General features: G+C 34.0%; 1 protein-coding gene across 4 annotated transcripts in view; it reads left to right on the top strand.

The window, feature by feature from the left end:
* Positions 1-15,091, top strand: part of LOC150105480 (histone deacetylase 5-like) — a 430,130-nt gene that overhangs the window by 127,409 nt on the left and 287,630 nt on the right. The window contains exon 2 of one of the 4 annotated variants that reach the window (XM_090394195.1): positions 6,968-7,067. The exons of the other annotated variants lie outside the window; for them this stretch is intronic. The gene's annotated coding sequence lies outside the window, so the exon portion shown is untranslated. The remainder of the gene's footprint in view (positions 1-6,967; positions 7,068-15,091) is intronic. 4 annotated transcript variants of the gene reach the window in all.

Raw genomic sequence — 15,091 nt, 5'->3', positions numbered from 1 at the left:
AGACATGTTCCAAGCCGTTTTTTTTTTTTTTTTAATTATTCGTTAAAACACTTATGAATGATAAGAATTTTCTTTACTCGTGTTTGAAAGGTAACATCATCATCTTTCATACATCACATACGCACAAATATCAGTAGATAAGTATAGGATAGAAGGATAGTGAAAAAAAAAAAAAGAGCTGAAATTATCGAAAGAAAATTTCATGCTATTTTAAAAAATATTTTATTAGTAAAGTTTTATAGCAAGTATATCTCTTTCTGTAAACAGGGAACCTTATATGAACAGAGGTATAAATAGCCTATCAGCAACTTTCAAGAACTTCATTTGAGTACCAAAGGCGTTCCAGAGTGTAGGTCGCGGTGACTGATTCAAATTAAAGACATAAAGCATTTCATTCAGCTTGCTGTAGTGCTGCTTCAGTTTCTGAGTGGGCCAAGATATACAAGATAAATTGTGCTCGCGTTTTAGATTCTTATTATCTCCTTGGGAGGTGCAGGTGGTTTTAGTGACAGTGGTGACGTGATTTTTTATGAGCCCTTGAAAAGTGGATATTACGCCTGCCTTCTTCCAAGTTGGTGCTTCAGCTGATCGTGTTACCTTCTAGAAGCCAAACAACCAACAAAGATCTCTTTCAGGATTTAGCTTAACTTCACACGTGTGTCTTGTAATTTAATAAAGCCGATACCTAACTAGGTAAAAACTATCGCTGATTATGACAGTAATTAATCCTTGCTGAATTACTTTTCTTATTTACAAATATAATTTTATTTTTTATTATGGTCTTTTTTAATGTATTATTTTAGTTAAGCATTAATTTATATGATAATAAATTTAATACTATTTAAAACTATTAATTATTTGAAAAAAAAATTACAGATTTTAGAATTTGACTCCGTAGTTTGTCTACGGGTAATAGGAAATCGCAGTCTTAGTTTATTTGAATAATAGACAAATAAATAAATACAATAAAAATTCGCTAACAATATTAGTAGTAATGTCTATAGTTTTATTGCATTCATCGCAATTTTTTGAATTTGAACAACTGCTGGGGGGGGGGGGGGGATTATGGTCTTACTATGCTTTCACCGTATGGTTTAATATTTCTAGATATTCTTCTTGGTCACGTGAACTTTACATCATCCTGTGAGAAAATAACTTTATTTCTGAAATTTATCTTAATTATCCCAAAAATGTGAATAACTATATTTCTTTACTTACTAGAACTAACAGCTTTAAAATGGGTCAGCTCTTAATACGAATGCTAATATTTTCATTTAGATCACTTTAGGAAAAAAAAATCCAGTGGATTACATATTTATTCAAACACAAATGACCTGTCATCACTTATCTAAATAATGTTTGAAATACGTCAATGTTATTACCGTTTTTGTACATAGAAATGATTCTATTATTTTGCCATAAAACAGAAGAAAAATTCTATATATTTTGATTGAGCTAAGTCACGTGTATTACTCATGGCATCAAAGCTTTTGCCACTGTTGTTAACGGTACGAATGACGTCACCGCAACAGCTACTGTAAGAGAAAACTGCTCTTTTGTTCTGTTCAACACTTGTCGGACTGCGTGCAGTATTCTCTCATGAAGATTAACCAAGCAAAGTGAATACAAGTACCTATACCTTGTATTAATGGATTCACAGCACGTACGATATCACGTTGCGTTTCTTCTATTTAAAATTGTTTTACCTTTTTTATTGTGTTATATCAGACCTGCTCATATATAATTAACTTTAGCAAATATATATATATATATATATATATAATTTTAGTAAGCAGTGTAATCGTTTTTTATTTTATTTTATTTCATTTTAGTATTATATAATGGGTGCATCTCTGTTGATAAATAGTGTATTATCTTTAGCAGAGGTACAAATACCAGCGGTATAAATATCAAGGGATCATTATATCACCCTTTTTCTGGATTATGCCTGATAAATACCATCAATAAGCATAAAGATTCAAAATGATTTTTGAATTTTTTTTAGACGTTGATGGTTTAAGAGTTCTTAAAATATGTTAGTGTTGTGTTTGTTATCTGGGAAATTTAAAAAAATCCTTTCTTTGGATTTACTTGATATTTTTGTGTATATGAAAATATACATAATCATAAGCACAGAATCATACATTCTGAGACGTGATATTATTCTACATGTGTCTGTGTGTGTGTATCACATTTTTTAAAAAAAATAAGGGTGTAGGTAAGATGGTTAAGCCTTAACCTTCGGAGACTAGTGGGCAGCTAACGTCTATTCTTAGCCAATCACAGAGCTGCCCAAGACTATCAGTGATTTTACATAATATTATTGTGTGGCATAGCATGAGTTATGTGGTCGATTTTATTGAGTTTACATGTGAAACACCCGAGTTTGGGGGGGGGGGGGAGAAAAAATCCTGCTTGTCTGTGCTACAGATGGACTTACTCAAGAATAGGTTGTAGAAAGGCTTAGAAAAAGTTCTTCTAGTGTCCACGACTAGAATCGAACTTATAACAGTCTTTCTCTCTTAGCGCCATTGATGCAATCACTTTTACAGGACGACACAGAATAATATATTCTGAGACGTGATATTTACATTTAAAGATGATCCTTTTTTTCATTGCAGCGCAGCAGTTATCAGTTTTGAAAAAAATACTTTCGGTATATCTGGAGTCCATCAAAAGTTTTTTTTTAACACGTTATTCGTGTATTATTTTTCATTAACATTCATTGTTCTTTTATTCAAAAAGCTGTCAGTTTGACTATATCTTATACATTTAATGTAATATTTATTCCTTACAAATACTTTCAAAGCTAACACCCCACTCCCCTTCTTGAGATGCATAAACAGGCAAGTGTGTTTTAAAATTCTTCCAGTGATTATATTTAGTAATCTATATAAGTTCGTTTAATTTGAACAGCTTCATGCAAATTTAAAACAGACGTTAAAAGTTTTCTGTTGCATTACTCAAAAATAGCATCTTTTGTGAAATGTGCTTTAAGCACTACCATCATGAATACTAACTAACAGGCTTCGTCATTAGGTACGTCATCCATACCTTAGTGCTCACGCACGTCAAGTGTATTTACCCGAAAGAGAATATTTTTCATGTAGATCTGACTGACCTTGAAAACAGTTTACCTTTGCGGCACACCGTTATTACTGATTTGGAAATCCAATGTCAACTTGAGTTCATATTTCCAGCTAGAACACTCTGCTGAAAAAATCAATTAATTGATTGAATTTTTCAGCGCTCGGTTCTCTAAATCACAAGCTTCACTAAATCTGTTTCGAAAAAAAAAAATATATATATATATATTTTTTAATATATATATATATATATATATATATATATATATATTAAAGTCACTAACATAAAGATGAAAGTTTTGATTTGTTTAAATTGGGCATATTTCACTATATATATGCTATAAATGAAGCAAGCATGCTTCCATTGAATGAGATAAATTTATTGAAATACAGTGGTATAACGAAAGGGATGGATACTTGCAATACTTAACATTAACAATAAAACATCAGTTGTGCGAGACATTTTTATTGCATTAAACCTTAATGTTTTGTTACTCGAATTGTATCTTAAATATATTATTAGGATGTATATAATTTTTTATTTTAAAATTTTAAGTTAATCGCTCCTTTTGAATACTTAATTGTTCAGTTTGAAATCTTAATTATCAGTAATATCTTTGAAAAAACTAAAACTTTAGCTGGATTACTTCCTGTTTAATAAGAAAAGAAAAAGGAACACAGGTAGCTCTTCCAAGATCGGGAATTAATGGGTACTTTTTTCCCCCCCTGTTGAAAATAGCTGTTAACTGATATTTATATCTTTGGCTTTATAAATATTTAGAAGTTCCGAAACCTTATTATTAGCTCAGCGTTTGTTGATAGAAAGATATACAAAGAAATCTAAACTACATATCCATTATATAAAAGTTTTTCCAATGACATCGATAGGTTGACTACAACTTCGTTATGTTATTTTATCCGAAAAAATCCATTCTTCGATTGCTCCTGTTACTAATTAATTCCGACAATTCACGTGCCATGCATTTTAAAGTGGTTGGCTTTCTGGCAACAATGTGAAGCTGAAATTAAATCAGCTTTAAAATTTCCACGCAAAGACGTAAACAAGGTAGAAGGATATTTTCGTTATATCCTCTCTCTTTCTCTCACAGGCCGTTTCAGCTACCAGCTGCTGAGGGCGAATTTAATGAATCACATAACGTACTTGTATTCGGCTAACGCGTTGGGGTTTGACGTCACCAGTCACATGGCAGACAGATTACTGGTTACTAAAGTTAACTTCTTATAAAGAATTTCTGAATGACGTGCATCCGCAACTGCTTTTAACTCATGGTGCTGCTGGGGGTTAAAATAACATCGGCGTTTGCGTCACGTTTCGTCAAAAGTCTCGTGGAAAGAGAGAAAACATTGCCACAGTAACCGCAAGTGGGCGGCTGTAGCCTAATGAGAGTAGTAAGTTGCAGTTCACGTCCATTTCATTCTGACATAGTCTCCGAAGTGTACGATCATGCTATTTTTAGCAACGTCAGCCTGATACAAATAGTTAAGACGACAGTTAAGTTTTATTTTTCGTCATGGGAGGACATTTCTGTCGTCCAGTGCCGTTATAAGTTAGGCCACCTAGCAATGCCGCGTTACCATTTTTAGCTCGCTATCAGCAACACCTACTTATCGGCCAGCGATTTTTCTGCTATCCTTATCAGTGAATTATGGTGTTGATCCGATCGAGTTTAGTTTGTAGGCGAGAAATCTCTTTCTGTCTGTTTATTCCTGAAGACCATTAATAACGAGCACTTCACTGGCTCGTCATTCAAACAAAAAAAAATCATCCTTTGCCGCATTTTATCTGTGCACAACATCTTAACCAATATAGCTCTGTTTTTTCTATTAAGAAGTGCTAGGTTGCTTTACCGCATGACTTCCAGTCTAAGTAAAGAAGCTTTCATTGACAGCCATAGTAGCACAATACCTAAAGAAACATTTTCCCGCATTCACATACTTTGAAGGATTCCACAACAGTATTTTCGTCTGTAGTCATCGCGTATTATAGGTTCGTACACTTCTAGTCAAACACAATAAAGGAATGAGGAGATTTTAGCTCGAATTTTAATAAACGTTTCTTGTTATAACAATCAGTTAATGTTTCCGAACTGATTTTTTTTTAATGAACAAAGATATTTACGCAACGAATTTGCCTGACCTGCGCTTCGCTTACTAAGCAGGAAGTATTACATTTTTGCCCAAGAGGCTCAATCAACGAGGTACCTGAAGAGTTAAAATTTTGTATCCCTCGTTACTTAGCAGACATAATGCTACCGTTCGTAATATTTTTCTTCACTGTACCGTTCTTTAGATTTTGTTTATTTGTATACAAATTTCTTAAATCCATGTAATTTAAGAATAGTTGTTTATACTTATTGGACACTAAGTTTGTTCATGTGTGCGAATGTCTTTTAATTTAGACAACAGAAAACGTTGCTCTATGTTTTGACGCTGCATTAGGCTATATTTTTCTGTTGCGTGTTGCTACTTCCTTTACATTGCTAGCTGTAATTGGAATAAAATTGGATTCATTTTAAGTTTATTCATCAGTATAAAAGTTGACTGTTATTTTAGGTTCTAGAATTCTTTGATAAAGTTTTTAATGAGCTTTTTAAACTTGATGAGAAACATTTCTCATGAATCGTTTCAACCAAATTGTGTTTATTCCTTGATATAATTCATTCTCGTCTGCAAATTACGAGTTTATAAATGGAATACCCGTAATCATACATCGATCCGACCTTTTTTTGGAACGGTCATATCTTAAATTACCAATACAATTACTGTTGCCAAACTTAGAACCGTTCCAGGTAGATAATTGGACGCGTGATTATGCTTTAGAACAATAGTTCAGCAAATTGCTGATCTTGGCTACCGTTTAGATTACTAGTACATCTTTCACTGATTGCTAATTTGAGTCTACTCAGTATTTTGTACGTTTCCTTATTTTGAAGCATGATATGTAAAAAAGTTCGACCCTGGCTTATGTAAACGTGTCCCACATCACTAAGCAGTCTACTGCACGTCGTGCAAAACGTTCCAATCGCCCAGTGAACACACGCTGTTAATAGATATAATATGCTGTCCTCATAATCTTATGTGCTTCGGCTATGACACCTTTTCATTCTTCAAAGAAACTAGCACTCTTTTAGTCTTAACTCTTTTGGAAATTGGTAGGCAGCCAGTTTCCACCTCTCGCTCTTGCCGAGATTGAGCATTCCCACGGCGTACTGGATAACAAGGGATGTTCTTAGTCCCAACTGGCATTTATTCATATGTGCGTCCAGTTTTATGCAAAATTGAACACAGAACGCACATTTTATGCAAAATGTTCGTTCAGTGTTCAATTTTGCTGTGTTCTAGAATTAAAAATTCGATTTCTTCTTGGAGGAAAAAACAAAGCTGGGCTATCTCTGAAATCGATAAAAAAAATCTGAGACAAAAAAAAATTCCTCTAATAAGTGACTGGATTCTAACCTATAAGCTATTTTTAGCACTTATCTTCATGGAAGTTACCATCTTGTAAAAAATGAACAACCAAAATAAAATAGACTATGCAAAAATATTTTTTTGATTTCCGCTAACATACATCATTTCATATTTTGTTACCAATATCGAGAACAAATCTGACTCGAGAAGTTTGAAAATTATTGCCAAAAAAGTGCCATTTATCTCATTGCTCAGATTTCACTAATTTAAATAACATAACGAGCTGACAGCAAGACTAATTTAGTGATTTTTTTTTTTTTGCTTTAGAATATGGAAAACTCAATGTTTTCAAAACATTTCTTTTGGTAGTAGATTGATGATCATATTTTGACATTTTCATGTTTTTATGTTTATGAATAAAACATAGTTATTTAAACTATATTTATTTCTAGTTTTCAATAACTAGCATATTCATAATTGGGTTTTGGTTTCAACTGAGATAAGTACGTATTATCAACGAGGATGTGCCAGACCTAAAAGTCATAACTTCAAGTGAGTTATAGTTGCTTCCCTAGACTTCTTTAGGTTGTCTTGGATCAGCATTATAACTTTTTATTTATTTATTTATTAGTAATAATTTTTTGAATACATAATACTCAAATACTTTCTCCGTTAGGTGGCATAGCCTTCACTGTAACAGATGATGAAAATAATTGCTAATGAAAGGAAATTTATTTCCATTCTGTAGGATACATTCCCAATTCTCGATTTTAATAACTGCATAGCTTTGTGTCTTGTGATAGCGCCATCTGGGGATCAGGGCGTTATTAAACACACAAATATTGCATGATTTTTATGATTTAATTGAATTAATTAAAAAGAAGGCTACTGATTTTATACAACATCTGGACTATAAAGGAACAGTTAAATAATCTTCTCATGGTGTAATATATGAATAACAACAACACTTATGCGCGGCTAGTCTTCGAGGCAATACCAGATTCGTCTGATACAAAGAGTGACTCTCATAAGAAACCATTTGGATGGCTTCAACTCAAAAGAGAAAAACAATCTGTGTCCTTAAAATCCATTCAAGGTTTTTCCTGAGCAGCACGCTAACACGCAACATGCACGTGACCGATAGTTCTTTTATTAGTTGGCGTTTTGCTTGCTTCGTAAACTGATAGAAACATCTACCTTTCTTTTGTCAGAAGAAGCCAATACAGTTTCAGTTCGAAGTGAGTAAAGTTCGCTTAGTGACTTGAGACATTTTTCAAACCAAAGGTAAACAGTTTAATATTTAATGAAAGCACAAAAAAGAAAAAAAAAAGCGTTAATGCAATTGCCTAAAAGCAGCGCCTAATGGAGCCGTTGCAGCTGTTGCTAAATAACGAGAAAAAACTATCAGAACAGACAAACTGTATTGTGACACTTTCCTTCATATAAAGAAGAAAAGGAATAAATGAGAATATGGTTTGTTTCTTTTTAATGAATGTTAAATTAAAATGAAGCATTTTATCTTTTGTGAGTAATCATTTTGGAGACATGTGGCTAGTGTGGCCACATTGAACTCCGCTCTTGAGTTAACATCGGGTTGATTTGAAATTCTTTACATAAATATTTCAGCGATGCAAATTGAAATACCGTACTGAACTAATTAATGTTATGTATCCGACTATCTCACGCATAAACAATTGACATCTGAATGGATCATGCATTCTCTGAAAAAGCATTCTAGTACCGACATTATTCTCTCTCTCTCTCTCTCTCTGGGATCCAACTTGCACAATAGCTAGAGCTGTCAGATATACTGTTCTTGTAGTACAGGTATGCTCTTTCCATGTTCTCTACTACAATTTTTTTTTGTTTGTTTCGGACAGGGGGGGGGGAGTATCTGTGTTCTACATTGTTTTTGTAAAAAAAGCAAACAGAAATTCAAGTGTTTACCTCAGCGAGAGTATACTATATATTACTAATAATATTGCGAAGTATTCTAACGTATATAATAAGTATAAATGTAAATAAGTTTCTTGTACCTAAACAAAATCTAAACAAAATTTCATTGATTGAAATGAAATTTTGTTCCTATGATAAATCACTAGAAAACACTGAGGAAGTGTCTCTTGTTTAAGTGGTGCTTCAGAACAGTTTCATTACTTCGGTAATTGATAAATTGTGAGCACTTTGTTCTATGATAATGGTTTTCTTCATATGAAGAAATTAGTTCATACGTTTCGCTATTTCCACTGTTGAACTAGCTGCTGTGAGCCTATTATTTTTCAGTGTATAAAAATAATGGGCTAACAGCAGGCACAGTTTTAAAAGCTCTGTTTGTTGACTTTCTGTGAAATTTACCAATTTACCAAATTTATTGCAAAATGTGTATGCATGTGTGTGTATGTATATGTATATATATATATATATATATATATTGAATCGAATATTCGAATAATAAACGTTTCATTTTAAGATAATTAGGACAAATAAACGTTTTTGGTTCATATGATGTGCTCTCTCTTTTCAGTTGAAAGTATCTAGGATCTCTAATGATTGATCTATGTTATCTTTTAACATAGCTTTTAACTTAAGAAGAAATTATCATATATTTAGCAAACAGTAAAGGGTTATTTTATTTTATTCATTTAAGTATTTTATAAAATACTTAAATATTTTATAAATGCTCTTAATTTTACTTATTTTTAAGTATTTTTTTTATAAAACCTCTTGATTCATAATGTTACCCCAAATCATTAGCGTGCACATATCGTTTTATTCTAACATTTAAATCTTTTAGACTAGTTTATTTATTACTGCTTTCACATAATTCTTCTGATATTGACCTATTGCCTTATTTAATGTTTACAAACTTGTTTTAACGAAAATGAATATCATTAAATGGCCTTCGATAAAAGGGCATAATTATGGAGAATTCGGAAGCATGTATTCTCATGATGGGATCAGACATGTGTATGGTGGGAGGTAAAAGTCATCAACTGTACTGCAGTCCACACATCTTAAAATCACCAAAGGTCAAAGGTACAATGCAGAACTCGTTTGCTGCACTGATTAATTTCGGAGAGGTAAAGGTGAAAGGTGGTGGAAAAGTTAACTAAGGATTTCAGGCCAGGATTGCGCCATCTATTAGAGTATTTTTAATAAACCTTTTTATTAATTTTCTATAAAAAAAGGAAATACTTTTTACTATCTACTGGAAATGATTTTATTATTACAAGTATTTAATTAAATGGAATTTCAAAAGAAAATCAAATCGTTCGAAACTACAGCTAAAGAACAGTTACAGATGCACATCTTCAGATTGGTCATTAGGTTTTTTTTTTTTATTTTTTCTTCCCAGTCTGGTTGCGTGTCGCCTGTTGAATACATATTACATTATTGAGGATGATAAATTCTATAAAAATAATTTATCTTTCAACGCTCTGCAAGGCACGTTTATTATTATTTTTTTAAAGTATACCTATCAAGTGGTTAGTTTAATCTCTGAAGCAGCTACAACACCCTAACACGTGAGCAAGACGGCAGGTATTAAGAAACGGAAGCTGTGGTTCATCCTTGGAAATGATAGCTTGTGTGATTACAAGAACTGTTGGCTCACATAGGCCGAGACATAATTTCACCCGTAATTAAGTCGAGACTTTGTTTAATGGAAAAAATATTCTTGGGAATGATGTTACGAGTAATTACAAAATCACTAAGGTAGTTTATTTTCTTTCTTGACAAGTGGATTCAGAGTATTTTTGGAATTATTAGAGGAGATTTGCAGTGTCGCTAGTTAGTAAAACTATGGATCTCTGATAAATCGACAAGCTAATCTAATAAAATAGAATTCTGCATAAACCACATCACATAGATGTGGTTTATCACATAGCTAAAGGTCTTGAGACCATCACAGCGGACAGTTCCTAAAATTGCAGATAAGTTTGAATTAAACAATTACAAACCCTTTATTTATTTTTTTTTTGTGTGTGTGTGATTTATATATATTTCGAAAAGCGTTATAACAAACTTTAATGCAAATTCTAAAATTGATTTGATTTAAGTTGTCTGCCATTTCAGATTTCCATTACTTTTAGAAAATGACATTTGCAGCTTAACTTTAATATCTCACATCCATCTGCTAATATTCTGGCATGCTGCTTTGTGGGTAGCAGGCATTACTTACATGCAGATATCTTTGGTCTAATGCAATTGACAAGATTTGCTGTAATTAGGAAAAAAAGCTCCCAATTAATCTTATTAAAAGATCTTCCAATCAAATGAACTCATAAAATATTATGTGGATGATGATGAAAAAAAAAAATGCTTAGTCATGGAATATCCCCCCCCTCCCCACTATCACCCGAAATGTGACCTTTGTCCACACTTTCTGTATGAAGGATTTAAATACATAACCATGTTGAACTCTACTTTATCTCTCACATGGGAAGTGAATAGGTTCATATCTCATGAACGATAGTAGGAATTTTTAGTTAATTAATTTTTGAATCCTTGAATTCGTGATTTGTAGAGTTTTACATTAGCAAAAAAAGAAGCCAAACAATTTTAAAACCACACGTAGTTCCTTGAAACAGCACCGGCAGGTGACCCCCACATGACTTTTCCAATGTAAAATTATCCAAAGCGACTCCATAATGTAATCGGAACATTTGCCCTTTTATTTGTTAAGGCTTGGTGAGTTCGAATACAACAGAGGGAAGAAACAGGGCTTTTACTTCCGAAAAACAGACAAACCAGCCATAAACCACGTGAAGTTTGTAGCCATAGCATCCTATGGGAATAGGATTAACCGCCATATCCGATTCAAGTTAGATTAAAAAATAAAAAAAAAAGACATTAACTGGTCCTAACAGGCTTTTTTGTGTATTCGGTTTAATATATGTAAGAGAAGATTAAAAAAAAAATTTCCATGCCTATCATATATGGATTAAAAGTAGAGGAGTAGTCGAGTAATAAGGAAGAATACCACGATTTCTCGTCATGCTTACGAGGAATTAGTCTTGTTGGAGCTTCCGTCTTGAGTAGACATTCTTTTTTTTTTCTTTTAAACCGTATTTTAAAACTTTACAAATAAGTTTTTCGACTTTTATATACATGACTGTATATCACATATCCTTCATCGCTCTTGCTATCTATAGAACAAAGACTGAATTTCGTTTCAGACTAGTTTTCGCGTTTTTTCTTTTGGCTCTCAGTTCGTGCCACGCCACGCTTAATTTCAAAATAGCGATGTCGGGTATTATGGAATAGTTGGTATTTCATATTGCCAGACAAGTTTTCAAGTATTCCATATTACCTTGTAAGTTTTAATTTGGACCGATTCTTTTTTATTTAGCATGCTGAAGAAGCGAGAGGTGGATCCCGCTAAAAGGCGGAAAAAACAGGATCATTGTCGTACGATGTAGACCAGTGGTCTCCAAACTTTTCGTCGTGAGGGCCACATTGGGTACTTCAGCACTGTTCAGTGGGCCATAGTAATAAAAACTAGAACTAGATATGAGTTTTATTGAAAGCAGATAAAAACTGATTACAGAATATGTGAGATTAAATTATCGTATATTAATGACAACGAACACTATCAGCAAATTTTTGCTAGTCGTTAGTTTTTCAAACGAATATACATCGACAATTTACATGTAACTTTTTTTTTAATTTCGTATAACTTCGAGTTTTTTGTCAATGAATACAGATCGGGAAATTTTGTTTTTATTTCGTTTTTTGCTCGTTAGTTCATTTTAACCATGTTTCTACCGACTTTTTTAAGTGTTCTTATTTCGTGCGACATACATTTTTTTGGTTGATAAAAAAAGTTTATTCGCATATAACTTTTTTATTTCATTTTGAATTCTTTTAAATTTTTTTTCTTCGTTAGTCCATTTTAACCGACCTTTTACAGTCAGAAAGACCGTAACTTGGAATACGGTTACTTTTTGATATTCGGGAATATATTTTGAACACAATTTTAATTAATGCATTTGAAATCTATTAACACCCCGTGTTTTTTTTTTTGCCGATTCTTATTGAAAAATTAGTTCAATTGGCGGGCCGGATAAAATCGTATCGCGGGCCGCATCTGATCCGCGGGCCGTAGTTTGGAGACCCCTGATGTAGACCATTCATGTAGTTCGAGAGAAGGAAATCGGGTACTTGAAAGCTTCTAAGCTATTCGATGTGCCAAAGACAACGCTATTCTGCGTAGTTACTGAGAAATGGATGGCAGTGAGATGAGTCATTGTCATCCATTACACGGAAAATGGGATGTAAGCATGTTCTTCGGTAGATTTAGAGAATGGATTAGTTAAGTATGTGCTTGAAATAGAAGCTGTTTTACGGTTTAACCAGGAAAGACTTGAGATGTATGGTTTATCAGCTTGCTCTATGGGTTTCTTAAGAGACACACAAGGTGTTACCAATTAGAAAACCAACAGCAACTTCCTTTACTAAGGCTAGAGTAATCAACAAAAAGATTATCATACCTTCTTCGATCTCCTCCAGAAAGTGCTTCTATGCCCACGACTACCCAAGTGATCGAATCTACATCTTGTACTAAATTGGGCTTTGGATTGTACAAAGCAAAATACTTCTTATTGTGGCTCTTAAGGAGAAAGTACCGGATAAGAGCTGTGACTTGTGCAGAACGCGGTTCTCTTTTCACTATAATTGCTTCTATGAGTACTGCCAGTCATTCCCCCCCCCCCCAATGATCTGCGCTAGAACGAACGTGACTCAGCTGCTAATGAAAGGTGCTCTACCTGGAATTATTACTATATGCCACACATCAGGATGAGTTCAGACCAACATCTTTACCCAGTGGTTTCGACATTTTCGACTAAGTTAGATGCGAAGGCACCAGTGCTGTTACTCCTTGAAAACACACACGAAGAACATGACGTCATTAATTTGGCTCTTGACAACTATGTAGAGAATGTCCCCTCCCCTCCCCCCCCACACACAAAGTGCAGCTACTAGACAAGACCTTCATGAAACTACTGAAATCTCCCCACAGTGAAGAGATTCGTGGGTTTTTGAGACAAAGTCGTAATCCTGTGAAGGTATACGACATCACCAAATTGTTCGGAAGAGACTATCTAAAGGCTGGTGAGAATGACGTGAATGGATTTCAGAAAAACCAGTATATTCCAATGAACAAGTTTCTCTTATTGGATGCTGATTTTTTTTGATGAAAAAAAAAAAAAAAAGACACTGCGGCGGCAGCTGTTGATGTTGCCATAGAAGAACCTAGATCTACAGCTCACTCTCAGAAAAGACACCACTGACTATTAGAAATACTCAAGCCGAAACGTTACCACAAAACAAAACATTTTTCCCTTTTCAGGATATCACCCTAAAGAACCTGGATCTGCCGAGGTCATAACTAGTTCGCCATACAAAAAGAAGCTTCAGAAATAAACTGCATCGCATGACAAGAAGATCAAGCAAACTAGAGGTGTTTGCTTGGTCTTATTGCAAATTGGGGTGAGAAACAGAATAGAGAAGAGTGGACCATGAAGAACATTGGTCAAAAAGATGAATTGTGAAAAAGGGAAGAGCATGAAGAAGGGAGAAAGAGATTATTATTATTAGACACCATCAAGGAGTCCGAAGACTCATCGAGGGAGGGCACCTGTTCTACAACTCTGTCTTCGCCACTCAATCCACCAACGGACCGCAACTACACCAATGCCATCTACCGCCGACCACCACTAGCATTTCCAAAGACAATCACATTCATGCCCCCGGCGGGATTCAAACCCCCAGCCTTTTGGCGACTGGAGAGCGGATACGCTAACCACTCGGCCAGCCAGACTGGCGATGATGCTAGCAAATCAAATGAAGACGTCGTGAATGCAACACCTCTCGAAGAACAAGCTGAAGTATTTAATTTAATTTAAGTATTAATCTGAAGAGAGGAATGAATGACTGATCCCAGATGACAGCATTCCCTGTACAAGTTATGCAGTTGCCGCTTCTTTTGATCAATCCGGAAAGAAAAAGCATGATTTTGATCGACAAGGGAAAGAAAAGCATGGCAAAGAAGCAACGTTTTGCTAAAAAGGATAAAACTATTGACAATAATAACGATGATTCTGACTTATAGTTAATCCCCAAAGATCATCCAGGCAGTGAAAATGCAGAATGTCTCTACTCTTCAAGGAAATATTCGGAGGATCTCTGGAGGAAGAGTGGGTTCATAAGATGCAGTGCGAGCTGTGGGCCCATGTGCCGGTTCCGAAAAACTTTTTTATGTGTTTATCTGCATCCGCCCCCTCCCAAAAAATGTGCTTTTGAAAATCTTTAAATAAAAAAGAAATTCGTAAACAACAGTTGACGTAAAAACCTTCTGGATTCTATATTAGCACAGAGAGATTTAGTTTTCCTTTAACAGTCTTAATTTTATTTTGCAAAATCAAAATGGTATTCCTGATTATGAAATTAATACTGGCAAAAAACCACATAAAAAGTAAGATAATTTAATAAATTAATTACTTGTTTGGTACAACAATATTGTGTACTCCTAAATACATAAGTATTAAGAAGTAATGAAAACCATGAGATCTAGG

This window comes from Typopeltis vanoorti, chromosome 6, assembly GCF_054136105.1.
Source record: "Typopeltis vanoorti isolate ZY-2024b chromosome 6, IOZ_Tvanoo_1.0, whole genome shotgun sequence".
NCBI classification, from domain to species: Eukaryota; Metazoa; Arthropoda; class Arachnida; order Uropygi; family Thelyphonidae; genus Typopeltis; species Typopeltis vanoorti.
The sequence above is the reverse complement of the archived record's forward strand: the minus strand, read 5'-3'. Positions and strand labels throughout refer to the sequence as shown.